The sequence below is a fragment of the Nothoprocta perdicaria genome, unplaced genomic scaffold, assembly GCF_003342845.1.
Source record: "Nothoprocta perdicaria isolate Ctin4 unplaced genomic scaffold, notPer1 scaffold_444, whole genome shotgun sequence".
NCBI classification, from domain to species: Eukaryota; Metazoa; Chordata; class Aves; order Tinamiformes; family Tinamidae; genus Nothoprocta; species Nothoprocta perdicaria.
The window spans coordinates 36208-48591 of NW_020455693.1; positions in this window are offsets into that span (position 1 = coordinate 36208).

Below are 12384 nucleotides of genomic sequence, written 5' to 3' on the forward strand. Positions count from 1 at the left end.
TCCAGAGCCTTGGCATCTGCAGCATGGAAGCCCTAGGAGCACTCACTACCCCAGCATGTGCATATCAGGCATAGTACTGTGTGCCACATCTATTGATCTGGCTCCTCAGTCCATCCCGTGAGGACGGACACATCTCTATTAGAGGTATTCTTTGTGCACTTCCCCTATGAAGTGAACGTAGGTGTTGCCATCACAAGAACTGAAGGCTGGAGCCTAGCAGCTGGAAATGCAGTAAGATTTAATSAATGCAGATGTGAGTGAAGGGACCAGACAGCTTTGGAGCTATGTTGTTGCTCCTCACCCATTTCCCTCCTCCCTTTCTTTCCTTTTCTTCTACTTCCTCTGATATTTATTTTAATGGTGCTACAAATTGCAGCCTAAATTTCAGCCTGGCAGCAATTCAGGTGGGCAGCCACCAGTAAATCTCTTCTCCCAGCCTCCACAACCAGGAGGGAAGTTGCACTGGAAGTCAGGGCTGCAGGTGAGTCCTGAGTGTGCATTTCTTCTGCCCGCTTCCAGTCCTGCGCGCTTTTCCTGACCCTTTCCAGGTTTCCATAGCTTCATGAACCTGACTAAATAACCTGGCTCCACATCTGTCTACAGGAACAGGAAGCTTTTTCCSCTCTCTAGCTTCCAGCCCCATGACCTGCCACTCTGGAAAGTGGGAAACCAAATGCCATTGAAGTTTGTGACATCTAACGTTGTTCCCCATTCTTAAAGATAAGTCATCTTTATCTAGGCAAATGGATGTGTTCCTGCCAAGATACCCTACGCACACTGGTGCTTTTGTTTCTGAATACAGACAGTATATATCCTCTGCAGGCTGGGAGGAAGGGCAGTAAATAACCCTCTGCCAGCCAGGTGAAGGGCAAGATGATTGCCACTTGGTTCATCCTAGGGATCTACRTAGACTCGCATCAGGAGCAGTTAGTCCTGGCAAACTCTTTTCCCAGCTGCTAATATTGTCCCCTTGCGTGTGCCTTCCATTTTGGGCCCTTGTTTATAGCCCCCTCCCCACCTTGCTCCAGCTTGAGCCTGCATTAAGGCCAGGCTTTATGAGAACAGAGTAAAAGTATCAACACTGCCTTCATCTTGGCCTTCTCTTTGCTGTTCTTGAGGTGTCAGTGGTGTTTGCCACGCTGAGTTCTTAGCACAGGACTAACACTGAAGAACACAGGGATGGGCCTCTCTACAGTCAGCAAGCTCTTGATGTTTTCTTAGTGAGACAACCTGGGTGCAGAGGAGAGAGCAGTTTAGATGAGTTCATCTCAGCTTCTTGCTCCTCTGCTTACCTTTTTCACCTCCACATTCACCTTTTCACCTTGACACTTCACCTTTATCTGGTGTCACCTTGACACCAGATAAATCTTTCTTGTAAAGGGTTAACCGTGGGAGTGAGCCCCATCTTTGCTTTCTCTCCTTCACAATTGTATGGATTCTTAGCACTGGAGGGTTCCTTCTTTCTCCGGTTCCCTCCTTGGATTTTCTTTCAAAGAGCAGCCTGCACTGTTTCTCCAGGACCTGCTCCTACCTAAGGAGAGGCAACCAAGACTTGTTATCTGAAGGACTGCCTGGCTCCTTCAGTGGTGTTGCCACTACCTTTGCTGCAGCTGGAACAGTGTCCCCACTTGGGGTCCTCTCTCTCCAAAGGGAAGTACTGCCCAGCCAGATTGTCACATTGCAGGGTATCTTCTCCCCTCTGGGCTAACCCGGCTCATGCACAGAGGCTGCTCTGTGTCTCGCATGGAATGAAATTCTCTTCTGATTGAAGAGGGAGCTCGCACAACTTGTTTCAGCATAAATTGCACCAAGAGCCACTTGCAGCCACTTCAGCTCATGGTTGATTCCTGTTTAACTCGATCCCTGGCTCTGAGCGTGTCCTGGAGATGGGGCCTTCATTTTGTTCGGAGGGTAGCTCTTGTTTTCGAAAGGAAGCAGGAGCCCTCGTGATCCTCAGCTGTTGATATGAATCTTGCTAGTGCTGAAAGATGAAGTGTGACACACAGTCGAAGAGCTAGAAACTCACTCACAGCCCCTTGGCCTGATGCCTTCAGACAAATGCTCTTTCCCACTTCCCTGTGGCCAGGTGCTAAAGGGTGCTTAGAGGTCATGCTAGCTCAGTGTAGCCCAGGCTCAGATGTGTGTTTAATTGTCTTAAGATTTTCCTCACGTACACGGACAAACCATTTAATTGCTGTAATAAAGCATATKTCCCTGCTGTTTATATGAAATGAAGTGAGTTGGAAAGGCCTCACGGGAGCATCGAGAACTTCAGCATCTGTGGAAAGTTTATGTAGAAGAGTCCTTAAAAAAAGCATGAGTGAAACAAGAGGAGTGTCTGGATGTCTCTCATCCGGCTCTTGGCAGTGTTCAGATGTGTCTCCAGATGCTCTCTGTTCTTGGATGCAGCAGGGACACTCAGAATCACCTGAGGAGAACGTGTGAGGGCCACAGTGCCAAAAGTGGCCTGCCCGGTGCTCCTAGGTGTGGATATGGCACGGGCAACTTTGGCCGCAGGTCCTCGTGCCCTTCACCTCTGGGCTCGAAGGAGTTTGCACTCCCTGTAGCAGCTCTCTGAGATGCATCATTCTGGTTTGTGTGAGTGATTTCAAGTCACAAACTTTCTCCAGCTCAGTTGTTCGTGAATTTTGATGGACAATTTTATTTTATGTGGAAATTTCTGTGATACCGGTTCGACCAAACATATAATATATATACGTACACACACACACATGTATATATAAAGGTAGATGAAACAAATTTTACCAGGTTTCCTAAAGAAGAGATCTCATTCTCTAAGTGCATTCTTGTTTCAAGTGTTGAAGAAGCTGAAGCTACAAGAATAGACATTTGTTTTTCTGCAATTCAAACTTTTATGGTGCTGAATACCTGTCTGTTCTGTTGGCTTTGGCATTTGTAAGGTCACTGAGATGTATTGCAAAGGTTGAATCAAGGTCTTGTAAATTGGTTTAGTGGTCATTTTTATTTTTCTTCTTTACAAGCTTTTTTTCCCTTTTTTTTTAACAGAAAAAGTAGAATTCCAAAATTCTTGCGTATGTTGTCTTTCTAAGCATACTTTCTAAAGCCACCTTCCAAATGTTTTAGCAGAGCCAGAGAAACTGTAGAGATATTTTTGTCCTTTCTACACCCCAATTACACAGATTTAATTAAGCTGAGATAAATTTCTGTAAAATTAATGAACCTCTCTTGTGTATTAGCTCTTGAATGGATTCAGATATCCACGTACATGATTTTTTGGCTTAACTCAGTGAGGGAATTTACTTGTGTAAAGCAAAATATGGACAGAGACCATTCGTTTCATCACCACCTCAAGCAGAATCAGTACATTAAGACCTTATCAAACCTATTAAACACATGCCTGGTAAGGCTTTGGTCTAACTTAATGATGCACAAATTTTCCTCAAAATGTAATACTTRGGTGCAGACAGAGCTTAATATTGTTGATTCTTAATCTGCCTGGACTTGCAGAAATGAAATAGAAATTAGATACAGAAAACCTGCAGTTGTGGAGCATGGGAATGATGTCAGTACTATAGGTATGTTAAGTTGCCTTCTTTGAAAGCAAGTGCAACTGGAGAAAATTCCCAGGCATACATGCCAGGAGGGAAAAAGGATTATTAATGATAACACTCGGGAATTGATCTTAAATAGAGAGAACCTTGTAGCTGGAGAAGACCTGAGGCTTCTGATCCTGCTGGCAGTTATTCCCAGGATTAGGACTAAGGCTCTTGACGATGACTTCCGAGGTGCTTTCCTTCACTTGTATTCTTGGCTTATTGCAACAAGTGTTCCATGGTAGTTTGGTTAGTGCCAGTGTGCTGTACTTCCTACATCTTGCATCCTCCATCCCTCTGGAGTCATCTCATTTCTTGCTGCTTTTCAGTGATTTCTGTACTTGTTCCACGGAGCGAGGAACCGAGCCTGCAATGATGTTCAGCAATTCACTTGCGCTAGCAAGTGTTCAGAAAGGGGAAACGCAGCTGGGACTGCCAAGTTTTGAACAGGTCGTGCGGCCATCTCATCTGAACCTTGGGCCGTGATACTCCTGGGTAGATGTGGGAGATATGATACTTCGGGGTGAGATGGTTAATCCCTCATCAAAGGATTGGGAGCCCAGAGCTTGCAGAAGCTTGCAAGGATGAAGGATAGTACTCAGGCTTTGCCAGGCTCCTTGAAGTGATCTGCCTGTCTCTCTTCCTTTCCTATCCCCGAGGGATTCTTCTGGTTTCCCTGTCAGAAATTTGGGTAAGCTCTTCATGTGTAAGAGCCTTTGAAAATGGTTCTGCCTCAGCATGTCCATAGCTGCACAGCTCAGTGCTAGTCAGACTGGTTTCCTTTGGAAAGGTAGTGTCTAGGGATACTGAAGCAATTAAGGTGTGCTAAAGGCTGATGGTCATGTCTGGTTTTCCTTACAAGTCAACCCCTAAAGATTCAGAATTCTATTTTGATAATTTCTCATGAAGAATGATGGAAGTCTTTTGTCTGCAGYGGATTAGTTGAGGATGAGGTTGCGCGTGGATGTCTGCAGCCTTAGAGGGAAGCTGGTGTGAGGCACGTGCCTTTCAGATGTGCCTGGCTGTGTGTTCTGCATCAGGCCGGGAGCCATGGGGACAGTGTTTCAGGTTCTCCAGGCCAAATTCATCCAGGAATATCAGCTGTAAAGAACACTTTCCAAGTGATGGAAAGTGTCTCTTTCCTTCATTCATCAAAGTCRGGCTTTGCTGTGTATTAGAGGAACTTGGAGGCTGCTCCTGTCCCTCCTGTGCTCCTGTCCTCCCTGTTTCCCACTCCGCTCTTGACAGCTTCCTTGGGGCATGTCCCACATCCCAGGGGCACCAAAGGGTGAAGGAATGTCTTTTCTTTTCCACTTACATCCTTTTTAACCAGTATTACTTGCAGTGAATTTGCTGGAGAGCCTTTTCTCACCTCTCCTGCGGCAAAGTGTTCCCTCTGACCCTAAGCCTCTCTTAAAAAAAAAAATTAAAAAGAGTAAGTGCAAAACAGCCAAGCCTTGCCTTCTGCAASGTGAGAAGCAAGGTAAATCATGGCAGAAAGAGCTGCAGTTCGAGATCAAATTCTGTGATTTTGCTGCCAGAATATCCTGCTGAATAAACTCTCTATATTTGGTGTCTGTGGTTTTTGTTTGTTTGTTTTGTTTTCCATCAAACTTCTCCTTAGCAAACTACAGGTTTTTCCCCTGGCTCTTCTCAATCTAGCCTGTGGCCTCTTCTGCCTCTGGCCAGCAGAGYGCATCTCAGCGGGCTGGGTACTTTGTGAGCTACTTCCAGTGGGGAAAGAGCAGAAGGGAAATAGAAACTGTGCAGGAACCTTCATCAAATTTGGTGCAAAGAGACCAAGAAATTCCTAGGAATTGGAGTATGCCATCAGCTTGGAAAACTGTTAACGTTTACGAACCTCATCCTACCCCCTGGGAAGAGTTGTGTGGTGTTGATGGATGTTTAATGTCCCCGTTCACCCTCAAGTGCACGGCCCTGCCTCTTCTCCTGCTGCAGAATAACAAATACAGTCCTATTTCAACTCATCACTAACCAGTGGAAAATAGTTTTTTTCTTTTTTTTTTTTTTTTTTTTTAGACATAAAGGTAGTTGTCCTCATCTGTTTCTTTCTCTGCTTTTGGAGCTGGACTCCTGGGAGTTAACTAGCAATTTGTCCTRGACTGCCTCTAAGTAGTGAGTGTGGGTATAAGTATATAATAAAGCTGTGGAACACTGCAAAAATAATATTTGGGCACCAAAAAGCCTTTGTTTCATCAACTACATCAACAAAGGGAGTAATTTTTGTAATTGTAACTTTTTGTGTTTCCTTCCACCAGGAAGAGAACCGTAGCAGCCCATACCGAGGCCCCATCTCTGGTTCCCCTTGAAAAATCCACCTGAGATGAGATTGAGGTTACATGAAAATATAGTGTGGTTTGGGGAGCTTTCAGTCTGCTTGCTCGGTTGGTTAGTTGGCTTGTTTTTCCTCATGTGGCTTTGGTATGATGGTTAAGTTCCAGTTTCACAGTGAGGCCTATGGTCCTGGCCTATAAACCGAGTCAGAGGGGAGATACTTTTGCCCTGGCAACTGCTTGCAGTGGGAATGATTGGAAGCACATGAAATGAGGAAGTTGGATAGTTTTTTCCCCTAAAAGTTTCAAAAGTCAAATCTGTGTGGTTACCAAAAGGCTGAACTGCTATTTTTTTTCTAAATCTGGCAAGTTTCTGCTGGGATGAAGAGATGTTTTGCAGCAACTTTTCAACTCAGGATCCTTTATTTAGCACTGTTTCAGGCTTAAATGCAGGGGGGAGTTAAGTTTCCACTCCCAGCTCCCTGAGGGAGCTCAGGTCCATGTAGCACAAGAAACGTCCCATGTGTTGTGCAAGGGGAGCAGAAATGAAAACTGGCAGGGTGTGGGCTTGAGACTCTAACTTGAACTCCTAAAGGTGTGTCCGTTCTGGAGCTTCGACGAAAAGTTCAGTTGACCAAGAGAAGCTTGGGGAGCCGGGCTTGTTCARWMTGGAGAAGAGAAAGCTTTGGGGGAAAGTATCAGCGGTCTTACCAAGATACAGCCAAGCTCTTCACAGCTGTACAGGGTGGCAGGACAAAAAACTGAAAAAAAGAAATGGTCATAAGATGAAACAGGAGCATCTACCTGGATATAAGGAGAAATATTTTTGTCAAGAGGTCAGTAATGTAGTAGGGTAGGTTGCCCAGAGAGCTTGTGGAGGCTTTGTCCTCAGACGTTTTCAACACCAGACCATATGAAGCCTGGACAACCTGGTCTGATCTCTAGCTTTCTCAGCTCAAAGCAGGAGGTTGGACTAAAGGTCTCCTGAAGTCCCTTCTAACCTGAATTATCCTCTGATCTTACACTCTCCTCCCTCCTGATAAGACTCTGACAAAGAGAAGCTTTTGGTTTAGAAGCCTTTCTTGGGATTCTCTGCTCTTGACCTTGCTGGAGTGGGGTGCTTCTTGTGCTTCTTTTTCTCGCAGTTAGAGAYGAAGTTAAATAAGCACAGGGTTTGGTGTGTGTGACTGGGGCTGTGTTGCAGAGTAGCTCCAGTATAAGGCTTAAAGAAAGTGTGGATGACTTTACGGAATGTTTTCCATGCTGGCTCGTTCCCCTTCTCCAATAGAAGAGCTAGTGATAGAATCATGCAGATGGTCAAGAGGAGCCTCCTTGTGTTTTATTTTTGCCCCTCCAAGTTGGAGTGRTTGTCACTTGTATTTAAGCTACTTGCTTTATTTTCTTGGCTCACTTTGGAAGAGCGAGAGAAAGATTTTGAATAAATATTTCCATCTGCCACATCTGTAAGTCCCCAGCATAGATCTGGTTCACTCCTCAAGACCCTGAGGTTAACTCTGCTTTGGAGTGGGAAGTGGGTCCTATTTTTCTCTCCTAATGCTCCTGTAGAAATTCATAAAAAATTGGAAAGASCCTGAGCATAGTGTTTCTGTGTTGCTCTCCCAATACATCCGCTGGGAAAACTTGYCCATTCCAGCCTGCTGGACCTTGCTTGGCTTGGCCAGAGTGAGCCAGCTCCACGTGCACCATCTTCTTGCCCGTGCTTTGTGGCGTGCGAGGCTGGAGCTCCATTATCCCAGTACCACCTGCTCTTCCCACAGTGGAGCTGCCAGAGCGATGCCACGTGGTTCCTCACCTCCCATACCCCTCTCTTGGGTAGGCACAGGCATCTTCTGGTCTGGCTGCATGAGGATGTGTGCTTGGTTCACTTGTGAGACCCCTCAGCAGGCCTCCTGCAGCCCACAGCACTCCGTGCTGTGCAGAGGAGCAGTTATACTGAAAATGGCAGAGTGGGGAGGAGGGGGAGTTGGATTTTTTTTTTAATTGTTGGGATTTTTGTCTAGTTTTATTTTCCTTTTATAAGATTCTAGTGTTTTTTTGTCGAGGAGAATTTCGCTACAGTGCTACAAGGAATTCAGGGTTTGTGTCTTGCTGACCAAAACAATTGATTTTTATTTATTTACTTAATTATTGCTGGAGAGAACTGAAGCAGTATATTTTGATTGTTGTAACTCTAGCTATTCTGGAGCAGTTTTGCAGACCCACCCTGGTGCTGTTGCTCTGTTTGACTGGTGTGACCTGAGCTCCAATAATCCTGCATGCCGGTGCGGTCTGCCCAGTAGAGCTCTTGCACATCTCACCCTGGGTCCCAGATCACCACAGGCTATTTGCTGTGGCAATCCAAGGTGCCAAGGCCAGTCCTTGCCCTAGAGTTGAACTAGCTGGACTAGTAAAGCGGGAGTTGGCACAAGAACCAGATTTCTGCGTGCAGGAATGCATGCACCGTAGGCTTTGGGCACTTCACAGGCTCACCCCTGCCCAACTCCTTCCTGGTTTTGTGCCATGCTTTSGTGAGGCATCCAAATAGGCTTTGGGTACCAGGTCACACCCAAAGAGGATGTAGCCCCCAGCTTGTTTGATGTTTAATAGCTGTGGGAGAGCCAGGGTCCTGTTACAGTATGACAGGCAAGCTCAGCAGGGATTCCTAAATACAGTAGAGCCCCAAGAGGGGGGACATCACTCTCCTGAGGTGCATTTGGAAGATGACTAGTTGATGCATTCTTATTCCCTTCAATGGCTTTCCTTTTCCCCTATGTTTTTTTCCTAACAAATCCATGCTATTTTAGAGAACTTTCTGCCCATCAGTGGGAAGGAAGCATGAGTAATCTTTCTGTGGTCGGTTCTCCCTACCCTCTGCCCCTGGCCTTCCAGTGACRCCCATGCGCTCAGAAATGGTTTCCATAGGGGAACAGCCCCCCACACCCATCAGTCAGCTCCAGGAGGACTCTGGAGGCTGTCTYGCAGTCTTGTCCCACCACGCTGTCCCAACTTTCCGGCCAGCATCCTAAACAAGGTGGGCTCTGTAGAGCCTGCTTTGACAGGCGGCTGATCTTTGGTCCTCTATTAAATCTGTATGGAAATAGTCCCTCATGAGATGTGGTCAGCATACTGAAAGCTATGTGCTTATCTCAGGCCCACCTGAACCTTAGATATTCTTTTTTAACAATTGAAATTATGCTGTAGTGGCSGCTAAGGTATATGAAGGCCTGCAAATGTGTGGTGGTGACTCTTGTCTGTTGATATACACCCAGCCTTGGATGTGTAGAGACATTCCATTGGAAAGCCCTTCCATGTGAAGCCAGGATTGCCTGCCTTGTGAGAGATGGACACTTCTACAGCTGCTGCCTTTTCCTTGTTGGGTGCATCAACTGGAGCCTCTAGCAGGTCCCTGCTCCCAGTTAGCCTGGTTGTGCAGCTTCACAGGGCAGCAAGGGACTTAGGACAGGATTCCCCTTTGCTGCATCATAACACTCCCTGAAACGTGCCTCTCTCTCAAGAAAAATCCCTTTTGTGGGTACGCGACTGCCAAGTCAGCGTGGAGTGGCCRTTTTTGAGAGGAATTCCTCTCATGCGTAAGTAGGTCGGGGAAATGGCAGGCAATGTTTATCTCAGTTTTCTTGAGCTAGAGGGTGTGCGTGTTATCATACGCCAGATGGTCCTGGTGAATAGATGGTGGAGACAACGGTGTTTTCTCTGAAGTGCTCCTTGTCTGCTAGGAAAGCAGGCAAACAGACTTCCTGGGGGAARTAACAGATCCTGGGGAGGCTGCGGATGGATTTCTCCTTCAGCCGGTGCCTGTGACTGTAGTGGGAAGGAGGGTGCCACTAAGGCCTGTTRTGTGCATTTACATGTCGGACTGTGGAAGGAAAGGCCAAGGGCCAGTGTTCGTGGCTACCCTTATAGCTTCATGCGCCCTCAGTGGTCTTCAGATGTTCTAAAAGTCTGATGATCCAGCCAGGGACTTGAATTCTCATCCGCTGGTCCTGGGGTCAGTAGAAGCATCTGTCACCTGAGCCATGCATTGGTCCAGTAGAAGCTGACTGCAGTATGATTCGATGCACCTCATCAAGGCTGGAAAATGAGCAGATTGTGGAGGACATCTCAGGATGCTTCCTGCCCTGTCTATGTTTGTCCATCCCGGTAGCTTTCCCTGGAAAGCTCACTGTCTGTTACTATATGGCTGCAGGGCTGCCTGGTGCTATGGCATGGGGCAAGAGCTGCCCTGGGGAAAGGTAGACACAGAAGATTCCTGCATGAGGTGGCCCTACTGATGGCCCTGCCACTGCAAGGGGAACAGACAGGCCCATGAAGAAGCAGCGAAAGGAGGAGATGGCCAAAGACAAGCTTTCTGGATGAGACCTTTTTTTTTTTTTTCCCCAAAAGCTGTCAGTACAGAAAGTCAAGTAGATGGAAACTCCAGCAGCAGGCAGAATGGTGTCTCTGGGACAGAGAGTACTGGGAGCAAACTCTTAGGCTATGGAAAGAAGTAATCTTCTTGGGAGGGAAACAGCATGGCTTTGAAGAGATTGTAGCTCCCCAAGGCTTGTATCTGAGCTTGGAGTAAGAGTACGAGTGTAAAGAGCGTAGAACACCGCAGCTTCACTGCTTCCACCTCCCTCTTTGCGATGTGGGGAGCTGAAGTCTTCATCACCTGTCTGGTCAAGTGAAACTGTGCAGCCTTGCCCGAGCTCCTTGCGGGTAACCCGTCTGGCACATCTTGGTGGTGATGTTCCACTTTCCCTCACGTGGTTTTTGTTTTTTTCCTTTCTCTCCACTCACTTGGGAAGGCCCAAAGTGATTTATCTTCACGGACTCGCCATGACATGGCCAGAAGCCTTTTGCCTACTGAGTAGACCCTGGACTCAAGCAAGATTTGTGTAGCAGGAAGTCCAGCAGTTGGATGGTCTCCAGATCTGCAGTGAGCAATGTGGCTTGTGTTGGTAGCGGTTGGTTTTGGGGGCCGGTGCTCTCTACCCCACTGTATGGTGGTCMGTAGCGTGGGACTGAGTGCAGGACAGACATGGACAAAGCAGRTTAGTGACAGCTTTTGCCTGTTGTTTGCTGATGTCTGTGGCTTATGAACTGCCTCCAGGAAGGTAAATGATTRTGACCATGTCCTTCCCGGCCCTGTGCTCTTCTGAGGCTGCAGTCAGGCAGGTAGTTCCTTCCCTTGGGATGAGGAATGCCTTCCCTTTCAGATTCTTGTGGGCCACGTTGTGGTCCCATAGCAGGGGAAAGCTGTAGAGCTTCAGGCAGAAAAATCAATGTTTATACTTCACTTAGTTGTGAAAGTGTCCTGAGATGACTCCAGTAAATAAATACCTTGTAAAGTTCAAAACATAAAAGAATAGTAGATCAACTGGAAAGCATTTGGAAGGTCTGTCTTGAAATAAAATATATTTCCTGGATTTAAGGTTGATTTGAAGAAATGCTTCATTTGAGAAGGTACTTGAAGGTTGTAGCTGATCTCTGASTAATGGGGATGGGTCTTAGGATTACTATGAGGCTGCTCGGAAAGRCAGTCAAATTGCTGGTAGCACATTTCTGGAAGAGCCTCTCAGGTGTCTCGCCGAGTGGTGGGTTGCTTTCCTCCAGCTCTGTGTTGTTGCCACCTCCTCTGTTAGGTCCGAACGCTGCTGCTGCAATGCAGTCTGCTCAGAGCTGCCTTGGGAAGCTGCTGTGCAGGTGCTGCTGCTCAGGGCTCTGGGGACCAGCCAGGACCACGTTCCCTCAGAGGGCTGCGCAAGCATCTCATGGCTTTCTCTACTTGCTGTTCAGGGCAAAAAAAAAACTTTTTTTTTTTTTGTCTTTCCAGCCTGTTTTGTGGGTGAACCAGATTCTCAAGGGCATACTGGAGAGAGAGCAAATAGTGAGACCCCTGGGGTGGCCCATGAGTTTGAGCCTACTGAATCCTTCGTTTGAGCTAGCCTGAATCTGCAAAGWGGTGCTGTTCCTAGGAAGAGCTGAGGGACATGAGGTGGACTCTTAGGCTTCTCCTTCAGATCCAGGCCGCCACAGAGCCCCAGGCACGCAGAGCATGGACGAAAGGACTGGAAGAGGAACAGCTTGGCTGTAGAGAAACACAACTCCCTGCAGCTTTTGTCTGCAGGAGCTTCTGCTGACCTGCAGTTTGCTTTCAAGGCTGAGGCTTTAGACTTGGCGGCGTTCTCTGGGAGCAGGGGTGCACAGGGACAGGCCATGGAGCTCTCATGCTGTACCTTTACCTGTTGGCAAATTCTGTTGCCCTTGTGTGAGAAGGAAGCAGGAAGCTCTGCTTCTGCCCCACCTGTACTCACAGTTCCTGGAAATGACCTCAAAGGGAGGACAAAGGGCAGCTGCAGGCTGCAGTACCCTCTGCAGCTTGTTGGCATGAAAGCCTTCCTGGAAGCACGAGCTGGGCCGCAGCAGTCAGGGAGAGCTGCTCCCGGTAAGCGCAGAGGTTTCCACAGCCCTCTGGTATGTGGCAACTGCAGGGCCTCAGCTGCTGAAAACTGAAG